Source organism: Falco peregrinus, chromosome 8 (genome assembly GCF_023634155.1).
Source record: "Falco peregrinus isolate bFalPer1 chromosome 8, bFalPer1.pri, whole genome shotgun sequence".
NCBI lineage: Eukaryota > Metazoa > Chordata > Aves > Falconiformes > Falconidae > Falco > Falco peregrinus.
The window spans coordinates 31,422,850-31,448,595 of record NC_073728.1 but is presented as its reverse complement, the minus strand read 5'-3'; the positions used below and the strand labels follow the sequence as shown (position 1 = coordinate 31,448,595).

The 25,746-nt window shown below is 41.6% G+C and overlaps 1 protein-coding gene across 5 annotated transcripts in view; it reads left to right on the top strand.

Annotated features, from left to right (window-relative positions):
- Nucleotides 1-25,746, top strand: part of SEMA5B (semaphorin 5B) — a 281,793-nt gene that overhangs the window by 74,823 nt on the left and 181,224 nt on the right. For 4 of the 5 annotated variants that reach the window (XM_055812546.1, XM_055812543.1, XM_055812547.1 and 1 more), the window contains exon 2: nt 10,731-10,791. The gene's annotated coding sequence lies outside the window, so the exon portion shown is untranslated. Of the gene's footprint in view, nt 1-10,730; nt 10,792-17,768; nt 17,934-25,746 lie in introns of all 5 variants that reach the window. The other variant, XM_055812544.1, reaches the window with a different exon arrangement.

Sequence of the window (25,746 nt, the reverse complement as noted above, 5' to 3'; positions counted from 1 at the left end):
ATTCAGAAAATTGACTTCAGTTCCTTTCCTGGCTGTCTCACAGGATGCCTCTGTAGTCCTGGGGACAATTACAAACTTTTTACCATATGTTTATGCTGCATCTAATGATCTGGAGCCCTCATTTTAGCTGGGCTTCATGAATTTCTAGCCTACTAAGTAATATTTACTCATTATTCTCTACCAGAAAGTAAATAAATGGGCTTTGGAAAAATTAAAGTGAGTCACGTTTACACTGAATGGGGATTCTGTGTCCTGGTCAGTGATGGATGAAAAGTAGGGTCTTTGGAGATGATGACTATATCAGACTTGATGATCAGACTAGGCATGGGATTGTTTAAGTTTCAAAAAATGTAAGGAAGGAGAATGGAGAAGGAGAGACAATGCTTACCATGAAGGCTATGAGCTATTTTCCCGAGATCTTAGTCACATAACTCAGGAAAGAGGAAAGACCTGACAGAAGCAGAGAGCACTGAGCACTTTCCTCAAAGAGGACTTTATAACATCATTATTGTATCAGCCAAATGCTGGCACGCTTCCTTTGTAATGAAGGGGCGGGGGGGGATGGGATGGGACAGACGGACAGGACACACGGGAACTTTTTTTTTTTTTTTTTTATAATATAAAACATCCACAAACGAGCTTATGAGAAAAATAGAAGAAAGAGGGCCAAAGAGGCATGCCAGAGAAGGAAGTTTGCAGAGTCCAAGGGGTTCGGAGAAGACTGCAGTGGGACTGCCTCTGAGAAGGGGTGTTTGCATCACTAATTCTTGACGAGTTTACCATCTGGCACTTTGACCTTGGACTGCTGCTGGGACACTTGTTTTGCATTTGGCCTCTGGGCTGGTGAGTTAGTGATACACATTTCTGTTGTGCTGAAACATGGTGTTTTCAGATTGCTCAGTGTGAGGGGTTTTGGTCTCTAATCATTCTGTTTCTCCTGCTCCAGTGATGAGAAGATGTGTCAAGTACTTAGAGCACAAACCTAGGAGCTGGAAGACTTGGTCTCTGTTTCTGAGGCTGCCACAGACTATTTGTGGTTTTGGACAAGGCAAAGGATGACAGACATTAGATACAGGGTTTTCCAAATGCCTCAGTGGTCTTTTAACTCTGCTATCATTGGACTGAGTGGGACTTTCTCCCTTCACTTTGCTGGGAACAAGGACGTTTCAGACTGTGTGTGAAGTAGGTAGGTTTCTGTAATCATTTGGATATGAAAAATGTGTACCTGCTGGAGTACAGGGAACTGATGCAACTTTTGTAGATGCTGTTTAATGGGCAGGGGAAGCACAGTTTAACTGAAAGGGTAGGTCACATTTAGGCCCCAGTTACACCAGTTCAAATCCAAAATATTGTTGTTGGTTGTGTGTTTAGCCAGAGTTCGTTACAGAAATACCTACTACTTCACAATCACTCAGTATTAGGTAGATGTGATGCAGGATGGGCAGGAGAAAGGTGAATGAAAGTTGATTAGTTTGGTTCTAGAATATATCCCAGACTAAGTAAACAGCATTGCAAGGGATTAGCTTTGTAATACTGCTTTTCCACTGTAGCATTACAAGAAGATACTATTTACAATTTGTGTCCAGTTTGTGCTGTCTGAAACTAGGAAAAGTTTCCACTTTGGAAAGGTTGGACCTTCTGTTTGGAAAATAGAAAGGCATTTTAAAGTTTCTTATAGAAAATTAATATTTTATTTTGACAGAAATATAAAATGTTTCAGATTTTGTAGAATGATGGACCCAACACAGAGTTTTCCAGAATAACCAATCTGGTCCCATCCTGTTGATTAATTTCTCTTTGGACTGTCTGACAAAGAGATATGGGGCCAAACAAAGCTGTTCCAGGGGAAGTGGCAGTATTGGCCCTGCAGGCAGCTCCCAGCCTGGGAGTCCTCTGAAAAAGGGGAGGTGTGAAGGAGGCTGCAGGAACTGATCAGGTGGTGCCATTTGCAGATAACAGTCTGCAGAAAGGTGTTCAGTAAGTCCCAGAAATGCCAGCAACATTTGCAGGTTGGTATACTGAGTGTAGACTTGGTCATCTAACAAGGGAGGACAGGACCATACAGCCTAATCCTGCTGTTGGAAAAAAAAATACACAGCCAGAGGGACAGAGTGCCACTGTCTCTAGAAAAAAGGGAACAGTTGTGTGCTCCTTAAGTCCCTCCTGTGCCATGGGCAGCCTAGGGGCAGAGGAGTGCTATGTCTGCTGAAAGCTGACTGATTATTTGAGATCCTAGAAGCCATGAAAGTTTGATCTTTAAAATCTGCTTGGACTTCCAGTACTTTGGTTTGTGGCATGGCTGATGCAAGCCTGGAGCTGTCAGTGCTGTAAAAGCACAGACACTGTTAGTTGTTTCTCTTGCATCCTGCAGTGTGAGCCAGCAGGGAGCTGCACAGGGTGTCAATAAAGACCAGCAAGACAAACTTGGTTCCCTCATACCTCTTTTTTGACAGATCTGGCAAGACCAAAAGACTGGATGTGTCAGTGTTGACAAGTCAAGCTTTACTATCAGAAGAGAGTCATGTTGGGAATTTCCTGGGCAGATCTACTTGCTGCATCCTGGGTCTGCTTCAGGTTTAGAAACAATGCAAAGAGTGAACTTTGCTCAATGGGTTTTACTTCCCTGATCTTCATTGCCCAGAATGGTGTGCAGCAGCTGTACTCTTTGGAGAAGAAATAGGCATTTTCTTTGATTACAGATGTTTGCAGTTATTTCCCATCTCCTCTTGAACTCTTTTCATATTCATATTTTCAATGCTAATGAGAACCATGACTATATGCTAAGAAGATCCTCTGTTCCTTAAAACTTCTCTTGGAATAGTCAAAGACAAAAAAAAAAGTAATGAACTAAAGCTCCCTCTGAGTCTTTGACTCATCCAATCACCTAAATTAATCAGTGTTAAAGAAAAGTGTGCAGCTTGGTGCGACCACCCAAGGCGCTCTGTCTGACTCTATGATTTAACGTTACTTTGTCTGGCTATCACAGCGTGCATATGGTGCGGGATTATGCTCTGTCCTCAGGTGCCTGCCACACTTACACTATGTAATCAGTCTGAATTCAGGGTGAATGTCAACTACAACAGAAAAGTATTTCCAAGCAGCTGTAGGTTTAATTTACGTCTTTTAGGATCAATTTTTCATCTCCAGTATAAATCCACTGCAGGAAAGAGTTTATTTAGATACACACCTGTTCCAAAGTAGAATCTAGACCTCAATGTTGTCTTCAAGCGTTATCCCGGGCCCTGCCTCTGTGACCTTCCATGTGTATAGACATGCTTTTGGTGACAGCCTTAAATTAATAGTCATGACTGTATGTGGAATAGGTAGGAATGAAAATAGTGCCTAACTCCATGGTGTTCTCAGTAGGAACTTCACAAGCAATGGGGACTGGTATTTGGCAGGCACTGGCCCATAAGCTGAGGTTCCTCCCTTCCCCCAGCTGTGCCACTGGCTTGCCGTAAAATCCTTTGCAAATCACTCACCTTCTCTGGAGGTTCAGTTTTGCTTTTGTAAAGCAGGAACAATGATTCCTTTCAGCTGTGCCTCCACAGCAGTGATTGAGCGGGGCTAACAAGCAGTAAGTAATAGTCTTCAGGGAACGGCAGTGCTGAAGCTACTCTAGCAAGTGTTTTGTACTAGGAGAAGAATGGATCCGTAAAATATTTAATCAACAATCTCTGCGTATATATACCCCCACTTCTGCATTAAATACTCTTAGTCATTTAGGGCTTTATAATATCTTTCCCTCTTTTGTTTATCTCCTTCTCATCAACATAAGCTTCACTTTAGACCATGATAAAGCTTTTTAACCATGCTTTTACTGGCTATAGTTGTTATAAAATGTTCTGCATACTACTTTTTTTTTTAATAGTGACCCCATTCTCACTTTCTGAACTATCCTGACTTTTTTGAAAGGGAAGCAATAATGAATTTCCATATGGGCTATACCATGTAAAAAGATTATCTCCATTTATTCTTTTATAAAGTTTTCAGAAGGGAAGGCACTGTCCCAATGCACAGAAGCAATTTTTCTTTTCAATGGATCCGGTGACTCAAATCTAAACCTTTGCTCTCAGAGGAACACTTTTCAAATGTTTACTTACTGCTTGATTCCTGATAGGCAGTCTGGAAAAAAAAAACAGATGAGGTGTTACTCCTGAAAGTTATACTGCTTTATATTGTTTGAAAGGCAAAGATTGAACCGATTTCTCTAGCAGCTGGCCTTTTCTCAACTGGGGGAAAGAGTCCCTTTGCAGCTCAGGCTTTTATCAACAGTCCCGTAAAAGTGTTTTTTATATATATATATATACATAAAAAAAAATCATACAACATTTATATAAAGCCTTTTATCTTGATGGCTCCAAAGTAGTTGACAAGTTTGTCAAGTAATTTGTCAACTACTTTCCTCAAAAGTTATCTCTTACTCCAGCACAGAAATGGAGGTATTTCTATGGTGAGTGAAATTATTCTTGCTACTAATAGCTTTGTAAAGTAACCATCAGACTTGTAATGCATGCATTACAAAATTTTGATCTAAGAATTTTAGAAACTTTTTCCTGGTCATCTAAAGGAATTTAACTAAACATGAAGCCACCTTTTTGTTCTAGCGAGGCCACAGCTGAATTGGTACACAAGGTGTTCTGAGCAGGAGAGGATCAGCACTGTGTGTCTACTGTGGGTAACTGGGGAAAAAAAAGATAAATATTACAACACTGAAGACAAAACCATGGTCTTAGAAAGATCCTGTTCTGACAGTCACTTGGTGACAAATTCATGTTCTGCAACATAGCTGGAACAGATTGTTGTGTATGGGAAAAAACTGCATGAACTGATAAGGATGCCTGCTCCTCACTGGTACCCCTGTACCCATCCCAGGCCTGAAGGAGCTTCTGTTCCAAGAGTGGGGCTGGTGATGTTCTTTATAGCAGTTTGCCCTTTAGCACACTGGTGACACCATGACCTTCCATGGCCAGTATTTCCATATAAGCCTTATACTTGAGCAATGCTTGCCTCTTCTGGAAGGGCTCTGCATACACGTCCCACATACAGGTACACTCTGCATCTGTAAAGCTTCATCAGAAGATCCTCTTGGCTCCTGAACCACAAGGGAAACCTTGTGCAAGTCATTGGCTACCTTGTGAACAAACACGTTGCAAGGTCATTAAGGGTTTCATGATGAGATCCATAGCATGAGTGTTTTAATGGAGTCAAGCGTTATTTCTTGGCTCCAGTGTATTTCACTGAGCTCTTGGCGCATTTGTGCTTCCTGTATGAAACTTGGCTGAAGGAGTCAGAACTGCAAGACATCATCCCAAATTCCAGCTGGGATGTGTAACTTGGCTACATGACACTCTCCCCTCTTTGCCCCCCTTAGCCACTTCCCATGTTAAATAGTTTCTCAGGACTCAAAGGGGAAGGGGGAGATAATCTCCAGGCCAATGACTCTGATAAGTAGAAAAATTAAATAAATAAATTAGCCATGATTAATAGTGAGAAATTGTCACATCTCACTTGCCTGGAAGTTGTAGCTTGCTGAAATGACAGTCCTTGTCTTGCTGTTGGGGGGTTGGGATGCAGAGAGTGATTGCTGGGGGTAGGGATTTATTACGCATATTTTCAAATTGAAAAAAAGAAAAGTGTGATTTATTTTCTTTTGCTGCAGCCTGCTCCCAATTTTCAGTTTACATTAATAGCTGTGGGAACAGCAGTTCTTATTGCCATATACTTTAGCTATTAACACCATGTCTGGTTTGACAGTACATCTCTCAATTTTTTTTTATTCCCTTGTGATCATAAAATATGTATCAGCCTTCCTTTTTAATCTCCTTTGGCATGTCCAGCTAGTTAATTTGTGTTCCCTTCTTTAGAATTTGATTTTTCTAACATCATATACTTAATCAGAAGAAACAACCAACCCTCTATTAAAACTTCCATTTTTTCTTTTAAAAAAAATTAGAAATTTGTTTGAATTCATATTTAATGGAATGATTTCTCCAAGAGCCCCTAACAGCTTTCTACCCCAAATGTTTGCTTCATTGATATTTTAATTGCTGTAATAATCAGCATTCTGAATAAGAAGTCTTTCCCCTAGCTCAGTAAATCCATACTGGCTGAGTAAAGCATGCCTGTGATTTATGTGCAGATAAACAGCTTTGGATTCTGTCCAATCACTTCATCAGTTTTAATTCGGCTGCCTAATCAGGAGCAAACAGGAGGGTTGTTTTTTGTTGTTTTTTACTTTGTTTTGTTTTTAACAGGGTTGGGGGGTGTTAATACAGGGTTTGGCATGTTCCCCAGAATGGCACAGATAGCTCCCCTCTTCTCATCATGTTTGTGTCAAAGTCAGCTCCAACTTTCTGAAAGAGTTTATAAGAAGGGGGTGAGATGCCAAGACCTGCCTTTGGGCTTTCGTTGGTATCTAAGTAGCCATACAGATATGCAGTCTGAATTAGTCTGCTCTTATCACATGTCTTATAAAGGACATCTCTCAGATGCCTGAGAAAAGTAGAAGGGCTCATATAGAAGGAGATTTTATTTCCTGTGTGTGTTTAGGGGTTGATGCCTTCAAAATTATTTTCACAGCAATTGTGTTACTGCTGTTGCTGTTTTGTAATAGGCAAAATGACTTTGGTAGGGTCCAGGAGGCAGAGGTGACTGTGGAGTGCAGCTGTGGAGGGGTAGGAACAGTATAGCCCACCTTCACCTTTGCAGCTCCAGCCTATAGTTTGCTGTTATATGTCAGCTATGTGCACAGTACTATAAAGGCCAGGGTGGTCCAGATGACCCCAGACTGAGGCTCTTCTAACTTAAAGGCTTATGACCACAGTTCCTGACCTCACTTTTGTCTACAATAACCCAAGCAAATGCCTGTTAAGGTTAAAACATTGGACCATTTACATTATTATCTATTAGTGCCATGTGTCCAGAGGTGAAGTGTTCTCTGATTTATAAGCAGCCTCTGAAGGATTACGGAAAGCAACCCCATTTTGGTCATCAGATCTAGGTCAAGCAATACCATCTGTAATAATAAAGCTTACCTAAAGAGCTTAGCATGGTTTATGTGGTAAACCATGGCTGTGTGGCTCTGAACATTGTCGGCTATCCTGGCTGCCCTTTATTTCAACATGTAACTGTGCCTGGCCGCTTCCTTTACACTGCGGAACTGCAAGAAATATTAGTAGCTATTCTTCTGTATCTTTTTTTCCCGTGTTTCATAGCAGCCCTTGCTATGTAGAGCAAGCAGCAGGCTTGGGAAAGCTGTGCTAGGCTGGGTGACCACTACTAGACTGTTTAGGAGTTAAATTGGTTAATTGGGAAAGAGAAGACTCCTACTTCTACTTCTTCCTTCATTACTACTATATCTTCTTGGGGGTTTACATCATAACCCACATGACACCTGCCACCTTTTTTCCATGCCAGGTTAAAACCCCACAGCTCTGTGTTTCACTATTACCAAGAAGAATCGCAAGCAGAGCTACTAAATTAAAACTTTTGGCTCAGCCTTAATTCCTTGCACACACCCATAGCTGTAGGGGCTTTAAATAGCACCTTGAATCATCATGAAATTCAGAGAATTAGGCTGGGCTGGAGGGAAGGGCAATAGACTGGGTCTGTGGCATTTTAGGATCAGTTTGCAGTGCAGATGTGCATGTCCTGAGGGACCTTGGGCGAGGTGTTTAATCCATCCACTGTGCTGTGTTTTTTATAGCTTGCAAAAGGGTAATAACACCTCCCTGCCTTAGACTGGGGTGAAGAGAGAATAAAACACATTAATGAAAAGAAGACATGCAGATCCTGTGGTGGTTCTGTTACAGCTCCACCTCCGCTATGGCGTTCACGGAGCTTTTTATCTGCAAAGTTTGGAGATTTTTCAAAAATGGTTGCAAGCATTTTCATACTCTTCTTGTGCATGGTCAGAGGAAGGCAATGTGACTTGCCCGGGGTTGGGGAGCGTTCAGTGACAAGGTGGCAGTCATGCCCCTGCCAGCAGATCCCACTTAGCAGAGCTCAGCTGGTAGCCCTGGAGGTGCAAGTGTAGCCTTGGAGAGAGTGAAGGTGCCTGTTTTCTCCTACTCTGCAAAGGTGGTGAGCCAGCTATTGCACTAGTCCCACAGCCTCCTTGCCTCAGCATGGGCAATTTGTTCTTTTAATTTTGGAATTCCCTGCTTCTGGCTAAAACAGCATGGATTTAGAGGTGTGTGTGGAGGGGGAAATTTGACCATTGTACTATGCTACTTATATGATCCTGCTTCTTTTGAACTGATGACAGTACTATGGAAAGACTACCAGGCCTGGGATTTTCCTGGCTTTGACGGAGCAAGGTATACAGGTCTGGTTCTTTTAACCTCAACAGGAGCTCTGAGCATCCCATTCCTGTTAAAACTGATGTGAAACAAACTTCCAGAGTGAAAGATGAAGACTATCCCATCTGTCTATCTGCTGCTTTAATGGAGAGATAGGAAAGGTTTTATGTTTTAGCCTGAGAGAGAAGTCAAACATCTGAGAAGTAATTTCAGGAGAAGGCCCCGTTTCTTGCCTTCAAGAAGTTCAAGGGTGAGTTTAGGGAATCCTCTATTCTCTGGCCAGAAGAGCACTATTATCTTTACAGAGTTAGACCAAAAATCCTTCTCTTGATCAAACCTAAGAGTTTGTGCTGACCAGTGGCTTTTTAGGAGAGACTACCAGTCCTGGAGGTTTGAGCTAACAGATGCATCTTATTTTCTTACAACTTGGTATGCTGGGCTCTGAACTGTCTCCTGGGATATCACTAAAAAAGCATTTCCACTGTTACCATTTTAAAGAGCAAGAGTCAACTGGCAGTGAAGGCTGAGTCCTTTTGTCCGATGCTCTGTCACCCCCAGTTTCCCTTGTGTTTCCCACCTTAGGATGCAGCCCTAGCAGAACAGCTGCAAAAATTTTAACATCTTCATCCCTTTGCTATGATGTCTTTCACAAGGGAAGACTGATTGGAGAAGGAAGGAAATGTGAGAGTGCATATGTGTGTTAGTCTTAAAATGTTGAAAGAAGGGACTGTGAGAGCATTTTCAGGGTTATGGAATATGAAGAATGAGGCTTCTTGTAGAAAACAATTGCTTCAGGCCTCTCAGTGAACTGGGTGACTGGTTCCTCTGTTGCTGTAGTTTGCTTTTTTCAGACGTTGCTACATTTATTATGACTTTTTCTTTTAAAAAAATATTCCCTTTTCCTGATTCACACTATTTAGAAGCCATTCTTCAAGGAAGAATTACCAGCCTGATGTCTGCCCATCGCTAAAGTTTGATGGCCCATCCATGAGTGTGGCACCTTAACCCACTGGAGCCCTCTGGCATGAAATAGGGTTTTGGCAGATGAGATTTTAGTTTCCCTGGGAAAAACATTTTGTCTTTTTAGTATCTCTGTTTTTTGTCTATTATGTAGAGTTATCATGTATACTACTTCTCAGGACCGTGGTGAGGAAAAACCCATCTGGTTTGTGAATGCTCAGATATTGCTCTAATGGAAGCCATGTAAATAACCAGATAAATGATTTCAGTGACATCGTCTGTCGAGCATAATAGGTAGCAGGGTCAGAATTTCTTCACAGTGAATCATTTCTTACTGGCATGGTGGGATTCATGCTCACAAACCTTGTGCAGAAGCGTCCTCTGATTTTTGCTGTCTGTCTTTTCCCTGCCTACACTTTTAGCTCCCTGATCTCTTGCTGGTAAGCTTCAGGGAGCAGAGACTACCACGGCCAGTGTCTGCACTGTGCTTAGCACGGAGTTCAGGCACAGGGTAGGCATTGGCGTGTTGCTGTAATATGAAACTAAAGGATAAATCATTAGAAAATAATCTAGAATTTGTTGTAATTTTTACCTTTCATCAAGTTATGGTGGAATTGGGGTTTTTGGATAAGACAGAAGAGTGAAAATAATGGAAATAACTTTAGAGTTTTGGGTTTCTTGAGCAGATTTGTTCATTCTGTGCTTTGCTTTGGGATCAGTATCCTTGGTGTTTCAAAGAGGGGGTGTGTGGATATGGGCTCACAGCTAGTGTGCTAACTGTCTGCCCTGCCAGGCTTGCTGTGGGACCTGGGGCAAATTGTGTAGGTTACGTTCACATCTTCATCTCACTGCAGCTTCTGGATTGACTTGAGCAGTTTACATAGGTCTTTACTAACCCCTATCTGACTGCATTCATGAGTAGTTCAGAATGGAGGGTGCAATGAACTCCGGTGGGAGTGAATGGTCGTGGGTGGTGGGGACAGGAACGTCCCCAAGCAGAGCACTGTAGTGAGGAATAAGATGTGTGTTCACAGCCGACATTTCTCACTGGTGCAAATCTCCCTCTTGGAAACTGGGACAAGAGCAATTCCTTGTCTCTTCCATGAGGACAGAGCATTCAAGATTGTGAAAAGTTCAGGCAGGGCTGCACAATTTCTAAGTTAAATTGAATGTTTTAAAATATTTATTGTTTCTACAAACATTTGCTGCTAGCAAATCTGTAGCCTAGGATCTTTGCAGAAAGCAAATATGAAAAAAAATATTACGGCTGAAGCAAGTTTTGAAGCAACCTTCAGATAAGTATTAAGGAAATTTTTTCCATTGCTTTTTGGTTAAACTTATAAAATATGTTCTTTACATTTTGTTTCCAAATTGATGTCAAAATTTAACATTAAATTCTCTTCCCCATTTGATAGAAGATGTAGTTAGAAATACCCACTGAAGACAATTTTTCTGATGTTTCCATAGGTTACTAAGGATTTTCCCTGGAGCATGACTTCGAATATGACACTTCAGTAATGCAGAGGCTGTAAGTAAATAATATACTGTTTGCAACCCTTCTTTAACAGTGTTTTTATACTCTTCCCAGAACTTTGTTAGAACTCACCTTTGCTAGACTCTACCTTGCAACAGGCTTGCAAAGAAGTGACTGGAAGATGGCATGGTTCTAAAGCGGATCGTGCCATTTCAGACACTTTGCTTTATCAGCTTCTTGTTTCATTTAAGAACTCCAATAATGGTTGCTTAATCTGCAGGAGGAAAGCCCAAGACATCTGTCAGTATTGCAGGAAACGCCACACCAGGCAAAAATAAAAATACCTCATTAGCGTAGAAGAGCGGTGAATAAAATGCAATGATACATTACCAAAAGCTGGCATGCAGTTGGTTCCCAGGCACAGAACAAAGGCCAAGAACCTTATTTTGCTTGTTATACCACTAATTAAAAAGGCCTGCTAGAAGCTGAATAAATGAACCCAAGAGTCTGCTGACCTGGTCATGTATTTGTTGGCCTTTGGTAACCTCGTGTGAGAGTTGGGTGTCTGAGGGGTCTTATCACAGAGGCAAGCTTTTGTGCAATTCCTGGTTGTGAGTGCTTGAAAAATAGACAATTTCCTTTTCTTCCTGAACTTTCCCCATCTTTTTCTAAGGTGAATTATTGAGCTGTTAACTTTGGTAGCTCTTTTCTGAATTCTGCATTGTTTTTCCTAATCAATTCTCTCAGATCTGCTCAATCTCCATTTAATTCAGTCAGCTACTCAACATCCAAACCTTTTGTAATGAAGAGAGTGCTAATTTTTCTTTTTATTTCAATTGTAGTTGATGGCTTTCGTCAGGTGTTATCATATAACTCAATCATCCACCATTGGAATTTGTAATTTAATCAATAAAGGAGGCCATCTTTCTCAAGGAGATCAAAAGATAAAGAGCTCAAGGAAAATGCATGGTAAAAGGAAGGTGAAGAACAAAAACAGGTGATAGGAACTGTGGTTTGCACTTATTAGATGCACACCCTTCTGGCTACATATACTTGGCAAGTAGCAAGCAAAAGAGATACCGCTATTTTAGAATTAATAATTCTAATGATTGCACCTGTGCACTCATCTTGCAAAATGTAGAGGGAAAATCATGTATGTTACTTAAGTCTCTATGACAAGTACCTTGTATCAACTATGTCACACAGAATGGTGCTAGCAACGCTGTACATGAGCAGCAGTGTTCACACTAAGTGTGATATCAAGAGAGACACCAAGAGATGAAACTGTGCTATGTGAGATCCTCCAGCCTTTCTGTTCCCATGCCTTTGTTGTGTTACTGTTGCTTTAGGCAAGGGCAGAGGAGCGGGTAGCCACAGTATCAGGCTGTTCTTGATGTGCTCGCTGAACGGCTCAAGGCTTTGCAGCACAGGGATCTCGCTGGCCTCAGTAAAAGGTGGCTGTGTCTTGTGTACCTGCTCTGTCCCCTGCCTCTGTTTGCTTCCCCTGCTTCTGTTGCCCCAAAGGAGGGGGTGGTACTGTGCTGGTCTGGCACAATGAGGGGGTGCCTATTCATTGCTAGCAGTGAGAACTGTCTTGGTTTTATGCCCTGGCCCATCTGAGATGTGTAGTGTCCAGAAAAGCATCTCTGCCAATTCTGCTGCAGAAATGAATTTTGCCCCAAGGATGAAGGTTTATTTTGCTCTCAGCCTCTGCAAAGCAATATCCCTTTTCACACTGCCAAGCAGCTTTGAGCAAGGCCTGTGAGGGAGATTGAATGCACCACTGGAGAAGCACTTGTGCTGGGTCACAGCTGGGAATCTTTCCTTGGCTCCTTGACTTCAGAGGGAAATTGCCTGGACAGGTCTCAAATATCAGGCCTCTGAAAGCCATGGTTTTGCTGACAAATTGCCGATAAGTATTATGGTCTCAACTTGGCAAGGTCTGCAGAACCCAAGATGAAAGGTATCAAAATTATTCATTCAGAAGATGTTAATATTTAAAATTACAGTAAATCATTTGGTCTTTAAGGGAAATCAAAATGCTGATTTGCTTATGTCCCTCCCAAAGCCCTGTTGCTAGTGCTGTAGCCACATTTTCTGCAAATCAAATGTTGAGCCATCCATTGAAACATGCATCTTGGGGGATTTTTTTAGAACATGTTTTTTAATTGAAGCAGGCACATTAGTAAAGAAAGGCTTAAGAATACAACATTTGGGGCAATTTTTAAATGTGGTGTGTGGCATTTGTCTCCTAGATTTTACTGCTCCCCTTGAGTGCTACTCCAGATTGAGTAAACAGGTATTTAGAGAGTCTTCAGGTGCTTATTTTCAACCTGGGCTGACAAACCTTTCCTGTGGCAAGCACATGATTTCATAAGACAGTAAGAAAATCAACTGATGAACTCTACAGTGAATAATCTTTAAAAAACCCACCCCAAGCACTCTACAGCAAAAACTGACACTTAACTGTGACAGAGACTTACCTCAGGGTTTGTTAAGTGTTAAACATGATGAATTGAAGAATGCCTGGACAAGTGTTGCATTAAAATGTCTTGGTCCTAATTTCTCAGCAATTTTGCCTTCCTGCAGTCCTCTTAAATTCAAGCCCTGCTCCTGTTTTGCACAGCTATACCAGAAAGTTTTGGACAAGGAATGCGTGAAGTGTGCCAATCATACAGCTACAAAATCTACAAAACTGCAACTAGCTGACAAATCATTCCCTCTGCCCTTGGATGCTGTAGAAGCTTTTTCTTGTATGAGCAATATTGTAAATATTGTTCTTCTTTTCTTCATAAACCTATGTTTAAGTCTATCCTCCAACCTTTCAACAGTGCCAAAGGTTTAAAAAACATGGACCATGTGATTACTTACGATCCCTGGTTCCTTCTGGTGCACACCAAATAATGTCATCAAAGTCAGTGGCATTCTGCCTGTTGTGTTTGGCCAAATAGGAGAGCAGAATTTCTCCCACTGAGTAGCTTAATGTCCTGTGTTTGAAGACTGACTTTTTGGAGCAACCAGACTTTGACTGGCCAAAACAACCAGTGTTTTGCCTAGCCAGGCAGCCTAGGGAACCCAGCTGTAAGAAGTGAAAAGCTTCTGACGAGAATTGAGATTGAAAGCATTTCTCAGGGTTGATATGGCATGCAAGAGCTCAGTGCTTTGTGGAATTGGAGCATCCTCAGAAATAAGCAATGGCACATGCAGACTGCCTCTCTGTCCTTCCCACAGTAATGACTTCCTCTTTTCACCTAGTAAGGAGAAAATAAGTAATTATGCTTTAGTCCCACTTTTCAGTGGTATTTTGCACAAAATCCCTCCCACAGAGAAGAATAACTGGAGGGCTGAGAATTATGCATGTGTATAGTATGTCCAAAAATGTTTACATACATGTCCATTACCCACCCCACCCCACCCCAAATATCCCTTGCTTTTAAGCCACTGAAACACTTTGAAACACTTGGATTGTTTTTTCTGTCCCCCTCCCAGCACCAAATTACCCATTTTAGTGATTCCGCACAGGTTAGGAATTTGGAAAAAGAAGAACATTGCAGCCACTTTTAGCTCATCTCTTAAAGGACATTGAGTTTTGCTTCCACTGTTTTTTAATTCAACAGGCTGTAGAAGGACTGGGTGTCATTTAGCTATGAAAGATTTATGTTTTCCTGATCATTGTGAAGTAGCATCATTAACACAGGCAAATTACCATGCTTCACTGTGCTGTGTCCATGGTATGTTAGAAGCCCTTTCCTATTGGTAAAGCTGGGTCTATTTTCTGTAAAATCAGGGGCCCATTGGCAGTTCTTTGGCAAGTGAGACAGAGGGACTATTTAATGAGAAGAGGGGTGGTGTAATAAGGGTGAAGAAGTTAAACGTGAAAAGTGCAGGGAAAGATAGCAGAAGGCTGATTTATAAATCACCACAGAACTGGGCCAAAATATTCATCCATTTTCACAAGGCCAGGGAAGAAGGGGGCTTCTTTATTTTGGGATAAATGACTACATGGTTTTTCCAAAGTGCATTTTAGAAGTCAAACACTTTATTCCATTTCTCTTCCCCATACCAAGTGCTGTGCTTTCAGACTGATGCAAACTGGTTTGTAACGCTTAGTTTTCTTGTTTTGGTGAAGAAGCTGGACTTAGGCTTCAATATGTCTGGATTTTACAAATAGGTTTTTAGTTTAATAAGATGAAACCAATTAACTGGAAAAAATGCCAATGGATTTTGCAAGTGCATAAAAATACATTGCTTTTTCTTGAAGCATTTCATCACTGTTTTAAATGTTCCTTTTTCTTTCTATTGCCACCAGTGACAAAGCACTATGATGAATTTATCCCCTCATGCTTTTCCTGAAGACATTGATCTCTGGCCTTGATTGTGTGTGTATGTAGGGGGTTGCAGGCATGTGCATATGCATCTATTTATTTCTGTCTCACTTTACCCCTGGTGTTGTTCAGTGTGTTTAACTTGTGGCCTGAGGAAAAACGGATATAAAAAGGTGTTCTTAAAAGGTTACTGAAAGTGGCACAGGACCCAAGGGCTAATGAGAATCTCTAAAAAACAGGTGTTAATGCAACTGCTGAAACATTTGGTGCAGCAGAGACGTTGGGGAAGGCAGTAGCACCTGGTTGTTGCACCCCACTGCATCCCTGCGAGAGGAAACATCCCCTGGAAACTCTTCTGAGGTCCCTCATTAGGCCAGTTTTGCCTTGCAAGGGAGGGTGGGCACAGGGACACACCATTCTGCAGTGACACAGAGGTCTGTGAAAATGAGGTCTGGTCTCTGCCTGCTTGTCTCTGAACAGTATTGCTCATTTAATCACCTCTAGCAGTATTTTACTTCCAATCTGAATAATTAAATTGGAGCGAATTTTAATATGAGGCCCCACCAGCCTCCTCTACCCCTAAATTTCTGTTGACTCTGCCTGTGAGAGGGCTGGGTGATACACAGGACATGGGTGCATGCTGAGAAACTACAGGATTTCTCTTTCCATTACCTCAGCCTTCCTCATTCTCTTGTAGCCTTGCCTTCTGCTTAAATTGCAAAGGATATTAACTTCTATGAGCCTGCGGGGCGGTAACCCAAGCAGGCATCGCCTTGGGATGACATGGTTTTCCCTGCTCTGATCAGCTGTGTGTAAACTGAAGCATAAAGAGTCTGCTTTGATCCCTAATAACTTTGCTAGTTTGCTTTAGTTACCAGCTGATACAGAGATGACTGAAATGTGGTACTTTGGGGTGAAATAGGGTGTCTGCCCAAGTACATGGCATATGACACACAAAATTAGCTGTTGCAAACAGACATCTCTGTTCACATCAGCTTTGCCCAATCCTTCAAGAAAACATCTCTATCATCTGAAAGAATTACAAACCCTAAATTTTGGTAATAGGAAAGGCTTTTATTCTCTTCTTCTGCAAGTGATGGGAGTGCCCTGCAGGGCAGTGCCCTTTTTCATCCCTGCTTCCATTTAGCAGTGGCTCTCACATTTTAAAAATAAGTCTAGATATTTTATCAGCAGCCTGACATCATTACTAATGCTCTGCATATTTACCGTATAACTGGTGATCTAGTTGAAGGAAATGACTACATGGAGACCTTTAAAGAAGATACCACTTTCGATAGGGTGTGAACTTAACACAAACTAAACAGTTCCTTGAAGTCCTCCCGGATTTGCAAAACTCTCTCAATTAGCCACACCAAGTTGTGAAAGATGCTGCCCTTTCAAAAAGCCAGGACAGCCCAACACCTCATTCTAGTAGCTGTGGTGTGAGCAGCATGTGCTGATTTACATCCAAGCTCTTCCACTGCTTATTTAATTCTCATTTTTTTTGGCCTTTGTTGAACTCCTAGGCTGTCCCTCATATTAAAATGACCTGCTTCCTCCAGGGAAACATCCCACCATTCAAACAAATGGTACCAACACCAAATAACTGCTTTGTGGTATCCAGTTTTGTTCTGCATTTGTTTTAAAGCTTCCCAGGAACCCTTGGCTACTTTGCGCAAACTGTTAACTTGAGGGTAATAATTTTGTCTGGGTTTTGTCACAGAAATTCAATTAAGGAGGATTATGAACACAGTTGTAGGCCTGTTTCATTTACAGTTGCAAATGAAACCCAGGCCACACACTGATCGTTTATATAGGAAAGGAGATGCTGTGTAGTTCTGAGTGGCTGAATTACCTGCATGTTCTTTTGTGTGGCTTCACTTATTGCAGAAGGGAGGGGAGGGAGACTTACAAAATGAATAAAGTAGTGACGGAAAGGCAGGAAAGAAATCACCAAGGGAAAAACTACCCCCACTGCTTTTCCCTAGGAGGCACACTTCCCGTCTACACATAATAAACTCCATGGGGAATTTCTTCCTCCTTAGAAAACATATCCCGAAGGGCAAGAGCGAGTAGTCCTTTATTTATTTATTTATGGTTAACAAAGAGCAATATTCTGTTTTCATGGCCTTGGTTTGGCTCCAAGTCCCAGAGCCACTGGGGGCAAGGCATACGGTTTCACTTTTTTTCAGTTCTTATTTCTGAGCCATGCAAGCCAACTTTTTTATTCCTTTTTTCTCTTTTCAAGTTTTTCCGCAAGCAGCTGAATTCCCCAGGTAGGAAAGGGGAGAGGAGGAGGAAGGGAGGAGAGGACGTTTACCAGATTGGAGCAAAACAATAGCTTCTGCAGAGGTTGGCTTCTGGTGGAAGAGAAGCACATTCAGAGATGATGAAAGAAGGGATTTTGTTTATTTTGTGGGATGCCTTTTTTAATTATGAAGGCAAAACAAAGGCAAAACTTGCCTTGATGTCCTCTGATGAAATGTCTGTGCGTGTAAAGGAGCAATATATCTCAGCTTTGCTTTGCAACAGTAAACCTGGGAATTACTTTGCACCACTCTGGAGATTTGTGAAGGGCTCTGTCCTCTAACCCTTTAGCTGGGAAACGTCACACTGAATACAGGGAGGATGTGGCCTTGTATCACTAGTAAGGCTTAGCTCTCATCTACTAAATTTTATTCATAAGGAGTTATCACTATTTTGCAGGTGGGGAATAGAGAGGTGCCCAAAGGTGGAAACACAGCCCCAGTTGATCTGAGAACATGAACGGTTCCAGTCTGTTCCCTGTCCTAAGTGTCTCCTGTAGTGAGCACTGGAGTGTCTGCTAAGGGACCTACACCATGCATCACCTTTGATTAGAGCCCTCCTCAGGTATACTCTATTTAACAACTCATTTTCCTCTTGTCTCGTGCTTTATTCCTGATCCTTCAATTCCAGGAAGGATTTTACTGTCCTCACTGTGGTTTCAACTATGTGCCCAAGAGGCTTACTGGATTCTTTACCAGATAAGGGGAAATAAGCTCTTTTGTTTCTAGCTTTAGATCAGATACTGTTTCCATACATCTCTCTGTATACAGCCTCGATGCTGTTGAAGACTGAAAGAGAGGCAGGCAGCTTATTAAGTCTCAAAAACTTCAGCAAAATTCACTGGAAGTGATGCAGTGAAGTGCGAACAATATCTACTTTTGCTCCACATCCTGGGCAATTCATCCTGTGGTGAGGGGCTGTTACAGCAATTTATATTTCTCGGTTGTTTTGTGGTAGAGTTGTCTTGTGTCAGACCAAACTTCTTGTGAGAGCTCATTCTTGAGGCAAAAGCTGGATAAAAGAAAATGAAACGCCTTATGTAAAGGCCGATCTATGAGTCTCTTGCTTTTTGGGCACCTGTTCTGAAGAAGTTGGGACAATTGAATTCAGTGCCCTTAGCAGCTTTCAGGCCAGGTGAATATGACTTTGGAGCAGGTATTATGACTAGATGGCTTTAGGTTTGAATAATATCACAAAAGTCATTGGGTTCATGCTGGCACAAAAGCAGCGGGGGAGAAAAGGAAGAGGATCGGGATTTTGCATAACTATGAGATCATTTTGTTACCACTGATTGGAACGATCTATCCTAATCCAGTTTTGTTGCATAGTGGAGGACGGAGATGAACATCTTCAGAGGGTGACTCACCGGAAGGGTGCTCCCACAGGCCACAGAAGCTGACCTTTGGGAATGCTGATCTCTTCCCACTGACATGCCAAGTGCCTCACTGCCTAGCCTAGCCCAGTTTTCAGGTGAATAAAGTAGGGTGAGATGAATCTCTGCCTGTGTTTCGATCACATGTTTTATATTTGGTAAAGCATATAAAAATAGCCCTTTTTTAGCATCTTTCAGTCTGTAGATAGTAGAGTTAGATCCTTAGCCAGCATAAATAAGCTGAACTTCAGTGTTGAAGAGCTAATTTTGGTGGAGTAACTTCTACTTTGCTCCAGTTTGAGCAGAGCCAACTGTCCGGGGAGTTTTTGGGGGCTGTTCCAGTAGTGCCTCTAAGCTTAGTACCTAAAACTCATCAAAGGGACAGAAGGAGACTGCACGGTATGTAAGGTACACATGACTTCATATGATGCCTTATGTTTTACATAAAGTGCTTTTAGATTCATGACATCTGGCAGCATTGCCCTCTCAAAGTGTAGCAGAAAAATAATCCTTTCAAATCATCTCTGATGAAGAATGAAATGTTTTTCACTAGCCTAGTTTAAAAATCATATCTGAGTCTTTCCCTCCTGTGGCTGCTAACTGGTTTAGCACAAACAATGCACACAGGCAGTAGCCATTTCAGTGGTTTCCCTGGAATTTGCTGTATATCTGTACATTTTTAATGCTTCTCTTTCTTTCTTTTTTTTTGAACAAGCTTTTTTTTTTTTTTGTTTACATAGAAGGAAAAGTGTGTAGTTGAATCATAAAACTACATAAAGTATTGTGAGCTTGTGTTGGACTGAGGTCCTTTTCAGCCAAATAGCAGACTTTATCTGCTTATAATGGAAGAATTGAAAGAGATGTGGGAGAGTAAGACAGAAACACACTCGGGAGCCTATATTTCAGTAACAAGGCGGAGGCTGACCATTAATGTGAGAATTAATAACCCTCCAAAGCCACCTCTTTTGAGCAGCTGCAGTAGGAACTGGCAGTGCAGAATGCACAGACTAATTCCCTTTTCAGAGCAGCTAAAATTAAATGTTTGTTACAGCTTTATGTATGTACTCTCAGCAGGGGCCATTTTCCTTCCCTTCAGGCAAACTCAGAAGAGGAAGAACATTTAACAGCCTTGAACCACCCAGTCTGTGTGCCATATATATGGGCCACTGAGCCATGCCTGGGTTGTCAGTGCTTAGACTCTTCCTGAAAGGTGGAATCTGGGGTGGTTGCTAGCAATCCATGTCCTTTGAGGCGCTGGAGCAAAATGCTAATGTTGATTGGAAGGGAAAGGTTTGAAATTGTAAGCAAACAGAGAAGATCCATCATGCGTTTTCACAAATGATGAAAGGCTGACAATGGCAGTCTGGATATCAGATAACTAGATTTATTGAAGTAGCCTGTGCTCTCATGAAATAGTTTGCTTTTTATGTTTTTGTTTTGTTTCATCTTACTGAAAGTGTCTATTTTTTTTTTCAAAGCTACTCTTACTGCCATGGCAAACTGGCTAATTTAGATAATTTCTTCTGTTAATGCTTAAAGGAAGCATGGACTGCAGTGTTCTCTTCTCACTGATATAGTGGGACCTCAGTGCAAAGCCAGCCGCTGTCATGAAATCGGAGCTTCCTGGAAAATAAATTATAAAATCAATGTAGTAATTGTAAGTTTGTTCCTTACAGGTTGATAGTGCTAGTTGAAGTGTGGCTACACATTTCATTTAGAATAAACCTAGTGCCGTCAACTATGCACAGAAAACAGTGAAAGATCGATGATTTTTAATCACGAGAGAGAAATAAAATGCAGAAACAAAAATGTTGCTAGCATGATATGACATCCCTGTGCTGAAGGGACCGTTCCTTTTATAGCTCAGCGAGGTACTGCATTTTGTGGTTTTGTTCCCAGGGGAACAAGCTGCTGCTTTCCTCCTTTTCTGAAAAAGTTTGTAAGATGAGAAGTGGAATATTAATAATTGAAAATGCAAGTTGCAGTAATGCCATTTGCATAAGGATGTTTCTTGACCCATGGAGGGTATTCATTGTTTGTTGGAGAAAAGATCAGCAGAGGAACTGTGGGAGCCTGATGGATCTAAAAGGCTACCTGGCAATAAACATGTTTCTCAAATGAATCTTAATGTGGTTCCCAAGACTGGAGTTCTCTATTTATAGCCTGCCCTTTTTCCTGGAGGACCTGAGATACTATCAAGACAATCAATTCCTGTCCCTGTCCCCATCCCTCCCGCCCCTGGCACTGGGTGTGGTGGCAGTAAGTAGTCATTAGCATGGAGAGAAAGTATTTCACAAAAGACATGGAGACAAATCCTTCCTCTTGCAGAATTTGCTTTGTGAAGTTTAACAGTCCCAGTGACCTTCACTGTGAAAGCACTTCTCTAAAGACGTTTTAACAGTGAACTGCATGGAGTTCACCTGTCTGCTGCAGAAGGGGTTAAGACTGAGTTGACTCTGCTGATATTTTAACCTTTAGTTTCAGAAATTGTGGTGGTTTCTTGTTTAGGCTTTTGAGGGTTTTGTTTAAGCCAGATGCTTATTCTGCAGAGGCATCCTTCCACGCTGTTTTAAATGCTAGCGGTACTGAAACATTACTCATAAAGTGCACACACTGTTACGATTCCTGACTTTAACTCTTAGCATATTTATAGGCCTCATTTCCATTTTTTGTGGTCTCATTAATGGAACAGCAATAATAAATTGAAATGTTAATGGGGGATCATTTCACCAACAGCAGAAGGTGTTAACGAACTTGATAAGATAGTTGAAAGGAAAATAACTTTTTAGTAGTGTAATTTTTTTTAACCATAGACCCCGATTGTCTCCTTCCAAACATGTGTAATTGGGGCAGTTTTGAAATTATGAACATCATTTCATATGGACATTTTTTCAATCAGCTTCCTGGATGCTTTGCATGGGAGTTGGACCATCTGCAGAAATTCCAGTGGGGGCAGCCATTCTGGAAGTTGGAGTATGAGCAGACTTTGCTGTAGTCATGGCAGTAATGATAGAAACCCAGAAAGCACCTTTTGATTATGTGAGTTAATGACCTTCATTAAAGTGGTGTGAAAAAGTGGTCCTCCTTGTATGAAGTGGCAGTTAACATCCTGTTGTGAAGTACTTGGAGGCAGTGTTCAGATAGGGTCTCGTGCAGGAGTTAAATTTCCTAACGGACAAGGGAATTGTACCTTGTAGTCACAAATACAAATTTGTGGAATGATCACGAGAAGTTCCTTGGTGACATTGTATCTCACTTTTCCCACTGGTAAAGTGGAGGGCTTTGAGTTAATGGAGCACAGTAGGATTTTCAGGCTTGGTCAGTTAGTATCTGTGGAGATTTAGTATCTTCTGAGGGAGAGGTGGTACACTGTGGGGCAATCCTCAGCTGGAAGTAAACAGTACCAGGCACTGTCCAGGACCTTTCTCAGTGCGATACCTTCTTGAAGATCTCTGTGCTGAAGTTAGTTACAGCTGTAAGGACATTACTTTATGCATGTTTAGAAGTTGAAGGCTAAAATTTGTAATACATTTGCAGTAATTTTGCATTCTGTCCCCTGGTGCAGAGCACCTGTTTGAGTCTTTTGCTGCTTAGTTCTTGAAAGGTTGTTCCCAATGACTTTTCACCTCTCTGAGCACATGCAATAATGCTTTTGGGCTTTGGTTACCCACAATTATAGCAGAAGTTTTGAAGTGGATTGTCAGCTTTTTGCCACTCCACCCTTCTTTTTTTCTTTTTGTTAAACAGTAAGTTTAAAAGTACTAGAGTGTGTCAAGACTTGCATGTTTGAGCTGGTTGTTTCCTGCAAGAGAACAGAGATTGACATTTAAATGTGCCATTCAAGCTAATCATCTCATAATCAGGAGTCTAGTGACCTAGAAACTTAATGTAGTCTTGTGACCACAAGTATGTGCAATTTATTGAGAAAACAGAAAAAAATATTATTTTCAAATGAGGGATGCAATTGGTCTAATTCTCTCTATTTTGTAGGTATCGTTAATTTGAAAATTACTTCCATGCGGTGCCATTGTCTTGCTTCTGTGCAGGCAAGCTGTATGAGCGTGAGCCCACTGAGCTAAGCACAGGTTGAGCAAGTACATATATATGGAAATGGACAGATAAATGCCAATGCAGGGGCATTTGAAACAGGAAGAAAAAAATATCTGTCTAGTCTTATTGGCAAATAATTGGAAGAGTGACTGGAAGTATTATATTGCTTTTTTTTTCTTGCTTAGGGATTGATCCAAAACTCACCAAAATGGGTGGGGAACTTTCCACTCTGTGCTTGAGCTTTGGGCTGGGACACCTCATTCTCGCTTACTCTTTCTCTGTCTCACTGCAACAAATTACTAAGTGTTTCAGGCAAATAAAGATATTTTTAGCAGCCAGCACTACCAGTACTACCTGGCACTGGCAAAGCAAACTTAATTTGCTGTGGCTGTAAAGGCTTTTCACCATATAGAGGGAAAACGAGTTGCTTTGAGTAATATGACATGGATATGGGTGTGAATATAACCCAAACACTTGGCATGGGGTTATGTGTTCAATAAGGTGCCGTTTTTAGATAGACAAGTGACCTTAAAATGCTTACACCAATTTTCTGAATCTTCATCTTTTAAAGTTTTTACTCTTTAGATTTGGTTCACTTGTATTTAGTTCCCCCCCTGGTTTTTTATGTCTTACAAAGCTCAGTGTGTGCAGATTTGGTTCGGGGATGGAGGTAGAGCACAGCTGGTAGAGTGGAGGAGCAGGGAGGGAGCAGATCTTTTTAAAGCAGCTAAACTTGTAGCCAAAAAAGATACTGCATTTATAATGTTCCCATTCTTCTCAATACTTAACAAGAAAAATGATTGTGTGTGTGTGACGTGAATATTCAGCACAGAGCTTTGGTAGCTGACCGCTCTCTTTTCACAGCCATCCAACCGCACACACATTCCTAGGGGATTACCTCACTGCCAGCGCTCCTCAAAGTGTGGGATACGCTGCAGCCGACCAACTGCAAAGCTCCTTTCTGCTCATTGCGATGCTGATTTTAGGCAATGATCTTTAAAACCACAGACCTAACCCGACATCTACCCCCAAAAAGGTTTTTCATCTGTTAGCTAAATGGGAGAGATGCTGGGAGTGGAAACAGTGTAAAGTCTGTACGTTACATGTAGTAATTCCTCTCCAAGCTTTCCACTCCTCTTTGGCTCTAAGCACTCAATAACTTTCCAGCCAGAGAATGTTTGTCCCTTCCTTCTCTCTCTCTTTTTTGTGTTCTCCCCTTGTTTTGCATATTCTGACAACACTGTTTACTGCAGCCTGCAGCTCCCACTGCTTTGTGTGCTTTCTCACCATCTCACAATTGCACAAATAAATCACCGAGGAAAATTTGCATTTGATGGGAATTTTTAGGTGATATTAAGTTTTATGGGCGGAATATAATTATGTGAGTTGGCTTAATTAAACTGAATTTTCATTTGTCACAAAGGTCTTTATCTGTACAAGTCTATTTTTGTCTTTCATCGTTTTTTGCTATTAAACATGCCGGTGGATTTGAAAACTCAAGGATGTCAGATCTCAGAAAGTATCATCTCTCTTGTATCAGAACATCTGCTTATGCCAAGCGGAGCAAATCAGCATCATCACAGAGCTGAACAGTTAATTTATGCCAGGAATTTCTGAATGTGGGGCGGTCAGTCTGAGGCCCATGTGTGTTGTAGCACCCCCTAGTCGCTCTGTTGGTAACTTGCCTCACCCTAGAGGAGAGATGAAGTCTGGTAAAAGAATTTAGATAAGCAAAAGTTGATTGAAAGTTTGTCCAGAGTTTCTGTGCCCTGATATACTATGTAGGTTGAAAGTGGAACTTGCTCTCTGGTATTTCTGCCCCTATGAGCATCAGAAAGGGCTGTGAGCCTCCTGCAGGATCCCCAGATTCAGCCTCCCAGAGTGCAGGTACTTGGGAGGGCTCCATATGAGTTCTGATTTTTTGACTGTTTCTCTGGAAAAGGAGTGGCAAAGTATAGCTTGAGATTGGCACACTGATTAATACTAATAATTCTGGTGCAGCTCCCCAAAGTGCATGAGACACTGATGAAAGTGCTAGTTTCAATTTCTTGATTTTTCAGGCCAAAGATTTCCACACTTGCACAACTCTGTTCACTGCCATTTTCCATGCAAAGGGCCTGTGTGCCCCTGAGACTGATACCACATCTGCTCCTCTGCGAAGACAAAGATAAACTGGTTCATGGTGTGTTGTTATTTCGCTTGCTCTTCAGCATAAGAACAAGCAATAAGAATGCATTTAAGATGTTAATGAAATTAATGAAAGCCAGATCTCGGAAACAGCTGAGATTGTTGACTGTCTCAGGCAGATTTGTACTTCATTTTAATTACAGATGAGACAGAACCAAAACCCTGATTAGAATTGCCTCAGATTTTGGATCCACATCTCTCAGCTTTGCAGTTTGGAGCAGTTTCCAGTGGTTAATTCTCTTCCCATTCTAGTTTTACTCCAGGTGTTTTAATGTTTTCATTTTGTCTCTGTGAAAGACTGGCCTCAGTGATGGACATAAGACCTGCTGCCACAAGTCCCACTGGGGCTGCAGAGGCATGATTTGGTAGCAGGATGTGCTGATGCACACCAGGGGAGGGTGTACTAGACTTTGGGTTGATAAACATTTCTGTGCCATCTATGCAGGCAGGGGGCTGCCCCTACTGGCATTCTGGCAGCTCAGTAAAATACAGTCCCTGGGATGGGAAGCCCTCCTTCAGTTAAGTGGCAAATGTCTGTCTGGCCTCAAATGGCTGTGACTTTTCACCAGTCCCCCAGCTGCAAATCATGTTGATGGTTCGTTACTGTGCCTTCATCTGCAATGAAAGAAGACCCCATTGATGGGGTGGTATTCTCAGTTTGAATGTATATCAATTCCATCGCAGAATTTATACTTTGATTAAAAAGAAAAACCTCTTGGAGACAGTGTATTAAAAATGAACAAATTCCCTTTTATGTGTCCTGGAAAT